The 15,887-nt window shown below is 41.6% G+C and overlaps 1 protein-coding gene across 4 annotated transcripts in view; it reads left to right on the top strand.

The window, feature by feature from the left end:
- Positions 1-3,591: 3,591 nt before the first annotated feature.
- SOCS5 (suppressor of cytokine signaling 5) overlaps positions 3,592-15,887 on the top strand; it is a 37,095-nt gene continuing 24,799 nt past the window's right edge. The window contains exon 1 of one of the 4 annotated variants that reach the window (XM_086878378.1): positions 3,592-3,709. The gene's annotated coding sequence lies outside the window, so the exon portion shown is untranslated. Of the gene's footprint in view, positions 3,710-3,777; positions 4,019-15,887 lie in introns of those variants that run through there. The other 3 variants (XM_086878376.1, XM_086878375.1, XM_086878377.1) reach the window with 3 other exon arrangements.

Raw genomic sequence — 15,887 nt, 5'->3', positions numbered from 1 at the left:
ATGCCTGGGAAATAAACACTGAAAGATGAAAGCAGGCCAATGTGGGAGGTAGCAGCCAGCTCAGTTTCCAGCCTCTGGTCACCTTCTTCCAAGTGGTGTTTCCTCACAGCATCCCCTTGTCCTCCTACAATGCACACATCATTGCCCTCCATTAGGAGGATGAAACAAGGAGTTGCCCAGAATTTCCCCAGGAAATTGCTCTTCATTCCAGGGTGTGTGCACACCCTGAGAAAGGAAGTGATCTGATTTCTTCCAATAGGGTCATTGCACCCTCATAGTTTGGCGCACCCACAACAGTCCATGGCTTTCTCATATCCTTTCCAGTCTTACTGATAGAGCTCTTTAGATGTCCAACACATTAGTACAGAAAAACCACAGCAAGTTCCATCATGCTTTGAGGGCTCAGAGCTGGTCCTTTACATCAATGCTTCCTCACAAAAATCTAAATATGTCCTACAGCTGTCTGAGTCAGGTTGGTGAAGCCCGGGCATGATAACCACCAGCTGAACAATTTCCATCCTGCTGAGCTCTGGCGACAGCCTAGCTCTGCTGTTATTAGGAATTTTACTCCTTGTTTATAGCAAGTAGCAGCCTATTTCCTTTCTTTTCCTCCATCCTACTGTCAGATCTTCAAAATGAAACAAACCAGCTGATTATTTCCCTCCACCCAGTTCTTTGCCCTAGTAGCAGGACAGAATGGCAGGTGTTTTCAATAGATAAAAACTTTCGGCTGAACCTTAATCCTGACAAAAATGGTAACATCAAGAGCATCTGCCCTACAAATATAAAGAGATATAGCGAATCTGAGGGTTTATGTTACTAAAACTTTATATTTCTGTTAAGTTTTAGATATTTAGCATAAAAATATTTACTGCATACTGGAGATGAAAATTCTACAGTTTGCTACCGAATTAATTAAAAACTGAAACAGCCTGTAAGTTGAGGTTGAAACTGATTTATGGAACTTATATACAAGTGGAGTCAGTGTTGTATAACTCCAGAAAAGACTGTTGTGGTTTAACCCCTGGCTTCATCCTCTTTATATCTTCCCTTCAAATACTTACACACATCAACAAGATCCTCTTCTAAGCCTTCTCTTCTCCAGCCAGAACAGCCCCATCTCCTCCAGCCCCTCTTCACAGGAGAGGTGCTCCAATCCCCTAATACCTTACCGACCCTCTGTTGAACTCTCTCCAGCAGTTTTGTATCTCCCTTGTACTGGGGAGCTTAGCAGGTTCAGCCTCATCAGCACTGGGGAGAGGAGCAGAACCAACTCCCTCAACCTGCTGGCAACATGCAGCCCTAGATACTCTTATCCTTCTCTGCATCAAGGGTGTGTTGATGCCTCGTGTTCAACTTGGTGCCCACCAGGACCTTCAGGTCCTTCTCACGAAGCTGCTGGGACAGCCCCCTTCATGTACAGGCGCCTGGGGCTGCTGCTCCCCAGGTACAGGGCTTTGCATTTCCCCATGTTGAACTGTTAACCAGATCCTGGCTATGCTGGGTCAGCATTTATTTTGCCTGTTGTTGCTACATGCTAGCACATTCTTTCTTGCACTGTTTACATAGGACTGCCAAAGGGCAATATAGCTGCATTTGTGCAGAATGCACAAGAATCCTTCTTGAGTGCTACTCTGCTCTAGAAATGTAAATTCACACATTGGCCTGATCAGTATCATTTTGAATGCAACTAACATCAATAATGTATGTTTCATTATATTTATCATCCTCTTCCAAGGCGCAGAATTACTTATATAAATTATATATATATAAATTGCTTATACTTTATATAAAGTATTATTCAATCTTAGGGGTTTTTTTGCTGGTAATGTATATGCTAGGCTGTGTTTTGTATGCTGAAGTACTTTAAGCTGTCTCTTCTTCAAGGTAATCCACGGTGGTTACCTCAGACTCTCCTTACAGGGCAAGTGCAGCACCTGCCCCTGGATCATTTGGTGGCTTTCCATTGAACTAGTTTTAGTTTTTTGAGATTCTTCATGCATTTTGGGACCCCAAACTGTGTCAAGTTTTGCAGGGTCTTAGACATGCTAAAAGCTTTCTGTAAGAAAGTCCTGATGTTCTGAGCAGCAGCAGCTTCTTTCTTCTTTCTTCCTTCTCCTTCTTCACCCCAATACAGGAGGATTTTATTAATAAATCATCCAATCAGCTAAAAACACGATTCTAAAACATTCTTCTTACACTAATTTGTGCTTAATTCTAATGTGCAAAAGTAGTGTCAGTTCTTACCCAAAATGTACATATAGAGGTTTATCTGTTTACGCAAATGATTGTATCTGTTCTATCTAGAAATATAAGCAATGTTTTACTGTTTTCATTATGTCTGGAGTTAATTTTGTAAAAGGTAACACTACTTTAGGGCTTTTTACTAGCTAACACAGTCTCTTAAAGCACTTAAGATACATTTCTGCTTACTTAAAACTAAAACTTACACTCCTACTCCATGTCTGTGGCTTAATATATTTTAGTTCCTCTAAAGGCTTTAATTCAATACCTGCATTCCTTTCTCTATCGGAGGGACCCAGAGAGGCTTCTATTTCATGCATTCCAACAAAACTGGACACACTATTTCACATGTAGCTGAGCAGAAATAAATAATCACTTTCACTATGCCTCCACTGGTATGACCTGGGATGCTTTTGGCCACCTTTGCTACCAGGGTACACACTGCTGGCTCATGGTCAATGTGCTGTCGAACGAGATCCCACATCCTTTCCTGAAAAACTGCTCCACAGCCCATCAGTCCCCACCCTGTACTGTTGCAGAGACCTGTTCCTTCCCAAGTGCTGGATTTCTCAAATTTCCTTGTATTTGTCCTTGCTGAGTTTTACAGACTTCCTGTCAGGTCATTCCGCCAAGCAGTCTAGATCCATTTAAATGGCAGCTCTGTCCTTCAGCACTCACTGTTCCCGCTTTAGCATCAACACGCAGGCTTGTTGAGCACACACTCCTGTCTCCTCCTCAAAAGTCTCTGAGAAAGATGTCAGAGAACCGGCTTCTGCCATTCTCTGCTTGCTGCTGCCTTCCAGTAAACCCATGGACCGTGATCTATGCATCTTTTCTCATCTAGGTGTCCACCCTGTGCACTGTAGTGTTCCAGTGGGTCTGCCAGATGCAGGAAGATGAGATACGTTCTGTTATTTGGAATACCAGCTGTCTTTTTGTGCTGGTGCAGCAGCGAGCGATTCCTTTGTCCGACGTGAGCGGATGTTACTTCACCTGCACTTAGGCCAAGCCATGGATTTGCTCCTCATTATACGGAGTTAGGGAGAGGAAACTGTTTCGAATGGGGCATTACTCCCAAAAATACCGACGTGTCTCCAAGGGTCTCCACGCGTAAGCTTTTGCTGCCCCCTTCAGCGTGCAAGGAGCCGCCTGACCCCTACAGGCGCAGTGCCTGGGCGGTCCCAGCCTGCGCAGCATCCGGCCGCCTTAGGAGCTGTACTGGGAAAAGCCAGCTTCCCACCGCCGTTCCGCCTCTGACGCCGGGTGTCACGGGGAATTCCGGCTCCCGGCGGGGCGGGGGCTCCGCTCGGCCGCCCCTTTCCCCGTCGCCTCCGGCCGCCTGCCCCCGCACGTGACTCAGCCAGGACCCAAGATGGCCGCCGGCCTGCGAGCCCATTCCCGGCGCGGGCATCGCGCCCGACTCCAAGATGGTGGTCAATGGAGGCCACCGGAGACAGCCTAGCGGGTCAGTGCGAGCGCCGTGGCCCGGTTGGCTGGGCGACGCCCCGCCCCCGCCAGCCCACCGCTCCCATTGGCGCCTCGGGGGGCCAGGCTGGCTCTCATTGGCCGGCGAGGTGTCGCTCCCGGTGTCTCCGCTCCGGGGCCCGGGGAACTATTTTACATTGGGCGGAGGGAAGGAGGGAGGGGGCTCGGTCCGGTCGCTCCGGGAGCGGCATCAGCGGCGGGCCCGGGCCGGGGATGCTGGGATGCTGCGGGCGCTGCCCCCGCCGGGACGGCGCTGAGGCGCTGCTGTCCCCGCCGGGACGGCGCAGCGGTAGGTGCTGCCTCCGGTCGGGGCGCGGGCGCGGTGAGCGGGCGGGAGCCGCCCGCGCCGCTCGCCCCCCGGCGGCCACGGGCGGCCACAGGCCCGTCTGCCGAGGCCGCGGCTCCGTGCGGGAGGGAGGCGGGAGCTGCCGCTCTGTCCCGGCCCGAGGGAGCCGGAGGAAGAGACGGCGAGGACTCGGCTGTACCCGCGGCTGGGAAAAGGGCGCCTGGGGCGGGGAAGGCGGGGAGCGGTGTGGGGGGGGCGGTTCCATTTTCGGTCCCGGCCGCCCCGCTGAGGATTCGCAGCGGAGCCCCGGGTGCGGGGGTTCGAACCTGCCCAGCCGGATGGGGGTGCCCGGTGTCAGCACCCGGGGTGATCGTAGGGTTGGTGCAGGAGCAGCGGGGTGGTCGGCGGTCTCCTGTGCCCGAGTTTGCACGCACGGTTGGTCGGTATGGAAATCACCCTGACAGAATTACCACTAGAGAGACCTCAGGGCACCCAGCCTCCTATTAACCCCTTCTGCGGAGCGGGGTGCGTTAAGCATGAGGCCATCTTCCCTTGTGAGCGCTCATAAAAGTTTGCAAGTGGTCTTTTTAGGCATCTGCCTCGAAGTTGTGAATGGTTTCTTGGAATTCTAGGAGCAATAAAACGATTTATTTCTGCTGCTGTTGTTAACTTTGTACTTCAGTACTTGGACTGAATCACAGTAACTTAATCCCATGGAATACATTTATGTCTCTGAATATTTATTTCATGAGGTTTGTGTATCATTTGGTGATGTGGTCTTACGAACCCGGCATGTGAAATAGTCTGTTTCCATTTCCTGAATACTTACAGAATGCTCCCCTCTTTTATTTTTCCCCTCTCCTGTAAAGCTTGTTGTAGTTTTCTGCACTGTTTCGGATTGTAAGCAACCAATGTTATGCTGTTCATCATATGGTGCCATATCCCATTCTGTGACTTGTGATCCCTGGCCATACCACACAAACCAAAGTTGCTTTTTCACTGGAGCTGATTCCAGTGTGGTTGGGAATGTTGCATCCATAGAAATCTTGAGGTGTGATCCATGCACCTCAAGACCTTGTATCATGTGAGTTTGTGCCATTAAAGACTTCCCACTGGAGATTTCATGCATCTCTCAGCCTGACCATAACCCCTGTTACCTTGAATATCCCCAGCTGATGAGTTTACTGCAGTGAGACATTTGAAAGGAGGCAAGTTTCCAAGTTAGCAGCCTCCTACTTCATTTAGTTGTCAGTCTGCAAACCAAGATACTCAAATGGACCTCATATTGAAGTGATAGCCTTAGCAATTGAATTTCAGTCAGAACAGATTCAGTTCTCTACATTTTTGTATGTGACTAAGTATGGCAGAATGAATTAGCTATACTTCTTGGGCAAATTATTTGTCAGTGCAAAGCAAAATACAGAAAGAGAGAAAACAAAGCAATTTTGTGACCTGGTGGACTGAGCTGATAAAATCTGTTCTGATTTTCCAGTTGCTCTAAAGGTCCTGCCTCTACTCTGGTTTTCAGGATTGCATTAGCAGTACAAATCAGGTGATGAATTCAGACAGTTGGGTAGCAGTCGTTTGACATGACTTCATGTGTATGAGAGCATTGGAAAAATGTCTGGGTTAGTCCTTGGAGGAATATATATATTTCTCTTCTATTGCTCTTTTAATGATGGCAGGTACATCTAAGAAAGAAGGAGCAAATGGAAGAGACTGGAAATCAACTGTGTTCTAGCAGAAAGGGTTTTTTTTCAAATCTTCTTTGAAACATGTGAAACCTGTTACTCTGCAGCAAGGTTCTAGAGAAATAACTGACTGTTCTTCAAATTAGATATTTCTGTGATGGACTTATAACCCAAGATGGTATAATGTGCATTTTTGGGGCTCATTCATTATGGTTAGAGATGGATTTTAGTTTAAACAAACAATAGTGATGATTTTTGTTAATGGTTGTAAAGCACCTTGTCCTGTGATAGCTTCCTGCAAAATAGCCCTATTTTTAATAGATACTTCATGGATTCAGATTACTCTGTGTAACTTCCAGCAATTTTATCTATTCTTAAAATTTAGTTAAAGTGGTGATTTTATTTATTGCTGCAAATAGTGAAAAAAAGAGTAAAATATAAACGTGCTACCTTTTTGTTTACTAAGTTGTACATTCCTGACTTCACAGATGAGTGAACTTTTGATGTAAAGGCTCCATCATAAACTAGAATACTGATTTTTATTCCAAAGTACTGGAATAGGTTGGCTATTGGAGTAATGGTAGTTCTTGAATATCTATTGGTAATTCTTGAGTAAGTGTCTTCTTTAGGCTGATATCCTTGCCTTGTTTCCCCAAGAGCTGTGCTTTGTAGTTTCAGCCCTAGGGGGAAATTAGCACATAGTTTTACCTTGCGGTATTTGTGCCTAGAGGCTTTGGGGAGGCACAAGGTTTGAATGTGTTGAGCAACATGCAGTGCCTCCCTTCCATCTGATTATGGCCTGCACTGTACTGACAGAGGGTTCTCTGTCTTCTAAAGATATCCACCTACTTTAAAAAAAAAAACATGTTTTGATTTAGGGGGTTTGAAGTCTGAAGGATGATCAGCTTTTCTGATATGTTGACCTATGCATTAGTTTGAAACAAGCATGCAATTGCTCCATTAAATAAGAAGTGCCCTTGAGTGATATGTATTTGTGTGGTTTGGTTGTTGGACAGTTTATTTTAATCTTTGAGCTATATCTAGTTAAAATGTTGTATTTAAAATTTAGTAAATGTATGCTATACCTTCTGGAGCCGTTATACTTTGTCAGCTTGATAAATTAACTTTGACACACTGAATATTTTTCACCAGCTAACATAGCTGTTAGTTAAGTTAAATAAAGGAGAAGAGCCCACATGTTCTCTCCATGCATACAGCTGGACATTTCTGTTAAATTTTTCAACAGAAATGAAATTTTGATTGGTTCTTAAAGCTTCATAAATATACTAATTGGTGAATCATCTAATGTGTAGTTTAGTTTCAGGAAATATGAAATGGCTCACTAACTTTGTAGTTAGAAGATGCAAATCTCATATCATCTCTGAGATTTTTCTTCTGAAAATCTCAGTAAGAAAATGTGTGCAGTGGTGGTGGTTGATATTTTTGGCTGTGAGAGAGGTTGGCTAAAACTCAATACAGTTATGCATAGTCTACATTAGTTTATATGGTAGGAACTCACTTGAAGGATTATCTGGAAGGAAGGAAGAAAGAATAATTTTACAGGTTTATCTGATCTTGGGACCTTATCCAGGTTTTGCTGAAGAAGCTTGCAGTCAGGAACCTCTTCTGACACTGTCATGGGTCCTGAATATAGTTGATTTTCAACCTGTGTTTTTACAGTGCTGTGGTTGTTGAATTCTTGAGCTTTAGTGTTCGACAGCTGCAAAACATTTAAAGCCTGTCTTTGAAATATTGGGATAAGAAGGAGGGGGAGATGGAGGCTGGCCTAGATAAGTAATACTTCTTGAGGTATTGTTGAAGTATTTTCCTTTATATAGCCCTATACGGTGTTTTCAGGGTTAGCTGGAGACTACTTAGTTATGTTCTGGGTTATTAACTGAAGTGTTTCAACCAGTATTCCTTTCTTGTGAAAGTTTGAATCTTTTCAGTAGCTGAAGAATGAAGGAGGTCAGGAATTTAGTTTTCTTTCTATTGCAGCAGAGTAAGAGCAATTTCAGTGCAGTACATAACTACTCTGTGTAAACTCAAGGTTTTTAAAACAAATATTTTCACTGCTGTTGAATGTGCATGGAGCATTCCTTAGGATACTGTTGTATTGCAATACCTATGGTGAGCACCAGTTTGTTAGAGGAAGAAACTTTTACAGTGTTTGTAAGTGCTTCAGTGTTTTCTGACGGGAGCACATTTACAGGGGTGAAATTTGAAGTATTGCTTAAAAATTGAAGTAAAGTAGTGATGCAGTTGAGTAGGAGCAATCAAAAATAGCTTTTTTTAATACTAAATCTGATAACATTTTTGTTCTTCTTCAGCAGAATGAATTCTAATAGTAATTCAACAGTCAGCTTGGCTCCCAAATGAAATAACTTGGGCCTCATTGCTCAAGACTCTAATGTCAATCATAGGGTTAAGAATTGTAATTCTGGAATAAAAAATGTCTGGCACTTACTACCTAATATTCGTATTAGGCTAGTAGAGACTCAAGGACTGCAGCTGAATGAATTGGGCTTGATCAAGACTGATAAAAACTGATCAAGATAGTCTCTTAGGCTTTTTAGCATCTAATAACAAAATGTAGCTTGTAGTGGTTACTTACACCAGTTTGACTTAATTTTCTTCATGGAACTTGCCTAGCTAAGGATGAGCACGTTTAATGGATTAGACCCTGTTTCTTGAAAGAATTTGAACAGGAAACTTCCATCTCCAATATGTCTATAACTTCTGATACTTAAAATTTCATCTGCTTCGGTACATCTGGTTTTATATCAAACTATATACTCTCCCTCTGTATCTTGGGTTTTTGGTTTTTGCAGTAAGACATGTGCAGTAAGACATGTTTGATTTACTGAGTGATTTACTTGTGCAAATAGTTCCTATTCTAAACTTTGGTTTTGGGGAGCTTTTATGTTTGGCATCTGTGAAGGAGATATTTTAATCATTCCACTAGTGCATTAACTCATCAATTTTATCAAAATATTTTTTTTAAAAAAATTAAATTTGCTCAATAAGTTAAAATTTCTATTGAGTTGTGTCTTGCAGTGTTTTTGACTTGGCAGATATGATTTCTCATTTGTTGGTCTTACTCGGGGCTTGAAAGGAGAAAGTAACAATGTATTTTTAAACTATCAAAGAGTTGTGGTGGTAAAATTATTAACAGTTAAGATTGAGAGGTCTGGATAAGGGGTTATCTTTACTCAAAGAACATTTCTTTCAATCAAAAGCTAGCAGTCTGATTGTTTCCAACTTTGCATCTCAAATAGGGTAATACCAGGCCATCCCTGTAGGCTTCACCACAAGCCATCTCCATATTCTCAAGTTATTTTCTGCCTGAATCCTCATTAGAATTGTGGTTGTTTAGCAACAGACTCAAGGAGTCCATCACTCCCAGGGGAGGGTACCTGACTTTGTTAACATTGATATGACTGCTTTTCCTTGCCTTTTTCTGAAACAATGTGTGGTTTGGGTCTCTGCAATCACTTGTCAGGGAACCAGGAAAGACATTCTCAATGTTCTCTCACTATGATCATGGTTAATAAAGCTTCTGTTTGACGTGTCTTAAATCCTGCTTGTGTTATTACATACTTGGAGTCCCCAGATTCTCTGACACTGTTTCTCTGTTTTTATTCAACCGGTTCATTTAATTCACACTGTTCTAATTTTTTTTTTCCTCTGGGTTAGTTGGTAGTGGGCTAAGGGAGACCAGCTCTGGGGTGTGTGGAAGGACATGGTGGTACAGAAGGGTGATATTGGTGTGTTGTCCCTTCAGACTGCAGTGACTTGTTCTCTCTTAAGTCTGTCTCATCCAGCCACACGCTTAATGTAAGAAATTGTCTTTTGAAATGTCTTTTTGTCTTTTGAATCCAGTGGGTGAAGTTTCTGCTGTCAAGATATCACTGGGTATTTCGACAAGTTCTTGCCAGCAGTTTAACTCATTTGGACATTTGACATGATTTAAAACTTTGGAAACAAACCTGATCTTTGATTTTTGCTTTGATTTTATTTGTTCATAGTACACTGAGACCTTAATTCAGATTGCACAATGATGGTAGATTGGGATATCTAAATCAGATTTAAAGTTTCAGTATCAAACCAGCTTTATCTTCAAAAGTGTGTGTGGTTTATCCACTGAAGCAATTCCTCATATTGGTTGTTCTTAAGATCTGGTCAATTTATTTATGGAAGCAAGAACTTCGACAGCAGGAACTGGATGTAAAACAGATCCTGTGTCATAATCTAGATTTAAATTATGAGATTGAAATTGCTGATTGTATTGTATATCCTGGAGAATGCAAAATTCTCCAATGCAAAATTTTTGGGTTTAAAAATGCTCAATAGTGGAGTACTGACTTTGGGAGAGGCTATCAGGACTATGTTAAAAAATATTTCACCTGTTCTTGTATTCTCTGATGAACAGCATGTATTGGCCAGAGAGGTTTTTTATCAGGTGTACCCTGTGATGGTCAGGGCTATTCCTATGTTACATCCCATTACTGTATTTCAGGAGTGTGTTGTCTGTTAGTATATGCTGACATGATTAGCATATAGCCTGGCTTGGCCATTAACAAATTCTGTCCCATCTGGATTATGACATTGTAATTGTTGGTTTCTTTCCATAACCTAGTTTTCTTTAGTTGAGAATGTTTGAAATGGTCATTTTTCAAAAATCTGACTTTATACTTGACACTTAGCATAATGTGCACTGGTAAAGTTGTAGAAATACTGATATTTTTTTTTTAACCCCTATTCACTTAATCTATTTGAAAAAGAAAATTAATTTCTTGTTCTTTATGAGAAAGATAACTCAGCAATTAGTCTTCTAGTATGACAATTCCAAAATAAATTATTTTAGGTCTTCTGTGGTTCTTTCATGTCTTAATTAAATTATTTCCAAATTCAGTTAATCTGCACAGTAGTCTGTATTATAGAGTTATTTTTATTGAATTGTATTCTAGCAAAATTTATTTTAATAAACACACAGACTCTTTCAGATTGACCTGATGATCTCCTGTTTCCCTTTACTGGAACTAAAAAGATAAAATCTGGGAATCAATCAGAAGTTTTAATTTTTATAGTACTGAAATAGTTGTGCTATAAGAAGTAAGAAAGCTGTTTTGGCTCAAGAGTCTCTGTTGCCCAGTATCAGTTCTCATGTGCAGATGATATGGTTTTGTTTTCTTGAATTCCTTGGAGTCTGAAGCATTTGTTAGAGGATTTAGCATTTTTATTGGTAGAATTGTTAGTCCCCATGTGCATAGAACATGGTTTTGTTCTCTCAAACTCCTTTAGGAGTGAAGTGTCTGTTAAAGGAATTTCACTGATTTTGTCAGAATTATTGTGACTAATCAAAACTGTCAAGTAATTGCACTTATCTGTAGCTCAGAGTTGCTTTTGTGGGTGACTGATGACCATTGTGTTGAACAAAATTTCTATTTTGCTATTTGTCCATCAGTTGTGAACAGAATAAATGAGGTTTGTTTTGTTTGCCTTAAGGTCAAGACCCATACCAGTTGAGCAACTAGTGTCTGAAATAGTAGTAGGCATTTTGTATCTTACATCAAGGTTTGGACTTAGATTTAGTATGGCACTAGTTTTGGAAAAAGTTGTGTTCTGTAGTTCTGTATAATTCAGGAAAAAAAGAGTTTTTGTTAATTGAACTTATACTTGCTCTCAGGTCAGAAGCTGGTTTCTAGAGGCTAGCACTTAAGCAGCCTGAAAGTTTGAAATGTCCTTGCTTTGTGTGTTGTTTGGTTTGTCCTTTTTCCACATATGATGATCACTGTTGTATTTTTTGGTGGCTGATGTTTAGCTTTTTTCACACCTAGTTTTGATCAGAATTTTGAGAATGGAAAAAAATAGTAATGTACCATTGGTTGTCTCTTTGACCGTACCTATATATAAGTACATATGGAAATCCTTGTTGCTTGTGTGCTCTGTAGGAACTTTACAGCTCTTTTTCAGCAATAGAGTTTATACGGGTAGAAAACATTCTCCCTAGTATCATAGATGACAATAGATAGCAGTAACTGCAAATCTTCAGCTTATTTTGTAAATATTTTTTTTAAAATATAAATTATTTTGATTCTAGTCCAGGAAGTTCTTGCTTATAGGCTCAAAAATTATCACATTATGAAATCACTTTTTTGTTGTTTCAGTTATGCAAATAATTCAGTAGAAGCAAAACCTGCAGAATGTCTACATAGCCCATGAATTCTACATTTTTTAAGCTTTAGTCAAATATGAAATGTTCATCAATTTTGCACTGTGGTAAGCCTGTTGTCTCAATGCTAGTAAAGTTAATGTGGCATACTAATAGTATGTCTGTGCATGGTTGAGGAATGTGTGATCCTTGTACTTGCTTTAAAGCCTGTAATAAGTGAAAAGAATCTTGATTTGACAGTTTCATTGACAATGGCATGTGCAATTTCACACAAGTTTTCTAATGGGACACCTGCGGTGGTGCTTTCCGTTTCCCTGGGAAATAGAGACACTGATTTTTGGTTTTACTTTGATAATTGCAGAGAGCACTATGTAAAGCAAACCTGAAAACTGTAGAGAAAAGAGAATAATGTTATGTAAGGAGATAAAATGCCATACAGTTACAGTTTATGATATGTTCTTTACTATGAAATTTCATAAAGTCATATTTCTCCTTTTTAATAATAATGCTTTTTTTGACAAAATTTGATACTGCAAGGATGAGCAAAGCAGAAATTTTGCCTTTTTTGTTATTCAGTACAAATCCAGAAGGAGAATGTTCAGGGTCCATTCTCAGTTTTTCCCTGTAAACTCACCACTTGTATCTCATTTTCTGGGTTCTCAAAAATGCTGGACTTGGTTTCTTCTTTTACTCATAGATTTCCTTTTCTTCTTACTATTAAGTTAAGCTTCAATGCCAGAAAATCTACTTTGCAATTTAATTTTAGCTGACTTGAAGAGGGTCAGTAATTATAGTTACTGTTTCCAGCAAGTTGAGTTTTCCAGAGGTCTTTTTATGAAGAATGTGACTGTGGATTAATTGAACATAAAAATGAGTCAAAAACTTCTTTCTGCCAAAGGCTAATATAGGAGTAGGTGCTAGTAATGTTTGCAGAACTCTGTTATCTAGGTAATTTGTAGATGTAGTGTGAGCTGTTGCCCAAGGAAGCATAAAACTGATTTAATTTAGTGAGAAAATTATTGGAGTACAGCTTTCCTGTAAAATAGATAGCAATTCTCTGCAAGTTTTTTAGTTTTCACTCTTACAGGCAAATTGATTTTGAGATATTTTTAAAACCTGCTGCCGCCAGGCTTCCTTTCAACAGTAAGGTCGTCATCTCTAAAGCATGGTACCCTGTCTTTTTTCAAGTTATTGTGAATTCAGAGAGGACAGTAAATTAGCAGTTGTTGATTTAAGAGTATGGTGACATCATGGATTACATACCTAACACAACTACTTCTCTTTTTCCTTGCTTATGTACTTTCCTTTAGTGTCAGGCAACAGTGCTGCTCTGAGGCAGCCATATGACGTACTTTAGTCGTTCAATAGCAACTGAGAGTACTCAGCTGATGCCTCTGTTCGGAAGGATGTTTAGTTCTGTGGTTTCATTAATCACTTTAAGTTTTCCTAATGCCCAAGATGCACTTTTCTTTTATAAAAACATCATAGTGTTGCTATAAGGAGTGATCCAAAGGGAAGCATTTTGCAAACAGAGGAGTTTGTTGTTAGCATGGAAAAATAGTCTTGGTCTTTGCTGTTGGAAATCCTTTTGATTTGTATTTAGGAGTTATGGTGTTACAGATACAGCTATGTATGAAAATATTCTGATCTTTGATTTGGGCAGTGATGAAAGCCAAATCTGGAAAAGAATGTCAATGTAAAAAAGTTTACTCTCTATTACAAAATCTTAATAGGTGGACCTACCAGTATAGCACTGTTTACAAATCCTTTAAGTGAATCCATTGCTACTAATCTTTGTTTCTTACTCATTTAGCCTTGCATGTGTATTTTGTCTTTTTACTAATTTTGGAGTTGAACCATGTATTTAGCTCTAAGGGGAAAGTGGTGCCTCTATGCAGGAGCTGAGCCTGGGGCTCAAATACATATGTGTAGAAAGTTGCTACTCAAAAGACTTTGCACAAACGTAGCTGTCCTATGTATGCAGGAGTCAAGTAGGTAGGGGTAGACGGTGTATTCATGCACTGCTTTTTGTGTGGGAGCAGACAGAAAGAATACAGACTTGAGCCTCCTTGGTGAGGAGCAGCAGCAAAGAAATATATTGTGAAGTGAGGGAAGTGGAGTTCTGTGTCATCCCTGCTGAGCTGAAGTTGGCGGTGTGTCAGCAGTAGCACAACCACAGGTGCTGTGGTGCCAAACTTGTGTGTGATCCCTGGGCTGTAACACAGTGCCAGCATGGTAAAATAATTATTTCTGCTTTTGCATCTTTCTCCCTTCTCATCAGGTAGAAAGGACATATGACCATGGAAATCTGTTGTGGGAATATGTTAAGTTTCCTTGCATCCAGAGGCAGGCAGCAAAGCTGGTGCAAGGCCTGGAAGCAGTGTCCTGTGAGGAACAGCCAAGGGCTTTGGGCTTGTCTGGTTTGGAGAAAAGGAGGCTGAGCAAGACCTCATTGCTCTCTACAGCTCCCTGAGGAAGGGGAGAGGGAGGTGCTGAGCTTTTCTCCCTGAGATCCAGAGTTGGGATGTGTGGGAATGATTCAAAGCTGTTCCAGGGCAAGTTCAGACTGAACATTGGGAAGTTTTTCTTCAAACACTGGAACAGGTATCATAGGGAGGTGGTCGATGCCCTAAGCCTGTCAGTATTTCAGAGGTGTTTGGACATTGCCCTTAAAATATGCTTTAACTTGGTCAGCCTGGAATTGGTCAGGCAGTTGGACCAGGTGATTATTGTGGGTCCCTCTCAGCAGAAATATTCTATTCTACAGAGCAAACAAGCTGAAAGAAAAAGCTCCAACAACAAAAGCCTGGTAATTAGACAAAGGGAACTTTGTACCAAGTGCAGCAGTGTTCAAAGGTATTTCAGTTTAAGCTGGGTACATGTCATGCTCATGTCATGATGTTCAAATAGCTTACAATTGCCCATAGTGGGAGTTGAACAATGGTAACTGGATATAAAGAGTTAATGGCTATGACTGTTTCTGGTTTTATTTATATATGATTTGAATTTCGATAGAATGTCCAGGACTGCTTGTAAGAGTGAAGAAAAAACTCTCCTGGTCATATTTAAGATTCTTACAGTTGAGGTGGGGTTGTTCCCTCTTCACACTCTTTGAGGGGTATGGTAGTTTGGCATTTAGGAAAAAAGTGGGAAATAGCCATGGAAGTGATTTATCTGGGAGAGGCTGCTGGGAGTTTCTTCTCTGCTTGAGATCAGGCCAATAGCTAGCCAGTTTTGAAGACTGACAGCATTTTGGACCACTGTAAAGTAAGATCACCTTTGTGAATACCACCTTTTAAACTCAAGCCCAGGAACTTCTTGTCTTTTTATTTCCAGGTTGAAAAGTATTGAAGCTCTAGTGTGGCTGGCCCCACTCCCCCATGGCCTGTGCAGCCTGGGGGAGGGGGAGGCTGAGCCGGACTCCAGCTGCTCCCAGGCGGGGGATGGAGACTGAGGGGGTCCCCTGGCCTCAGGCTGGGCACTGCTGCAGCCCCTCCTGGGAAACCCTCCGGGTCCCATTCCAGCAGAGTGGCTGAAGCCCTTCCCAGGGGGCCCCTCGGCCCTAGGCTGGGCCTGGTCATGGCTGCTGACATCTCGCCAATACCTTCTCACCCTGCCACCCACCATGGCCCAGGCCAAGGACCATCCCTGTCTGCTTTAGGCTGAGAGAGACACTTGAAATCCAACACCATAAATACCTGCGTGGGTTGGGCCAGATTTAACTCTTTCACTACACAGATGAGACCTGCAGATTTAATCCTCTCTCCAGAGAGAGCAAAGTAGGAGTGATCAACATGTAAAAAGGCAAAATGAAATATCAAGGTCAGTAAAGTAAGGAGTCAAGCCTCAGATGGAAGGAGAATGAGGAGAAGCTTTAATAAGCTGAAATATTCTTTTAGTAAGACCATGGAGATGTACAATAATGTTCTGAAAAACTCATTAATTCATGAAAGAGTATTGGGGGGAATGAAGTATTTCAAACTGTAGACCTGTGCAAGAGTATCCA

Source organism: Cyanistes caeruleus, chromosome 2, assembly GCF_971803275.1.
Source record: "Cyanistes caeruleus chromosome 2, bCyaCae1.hap1.1, whole genome shotgun sequence".
NCBI lineage: Eukaryota > Metazoa > Chordata > Aves > Passeriformes > Paridae > Cyanistes > Cyanistes caeruleus.
This window is presented reverse-complemented; position numbering and strand designations above follow the sequence as displayed.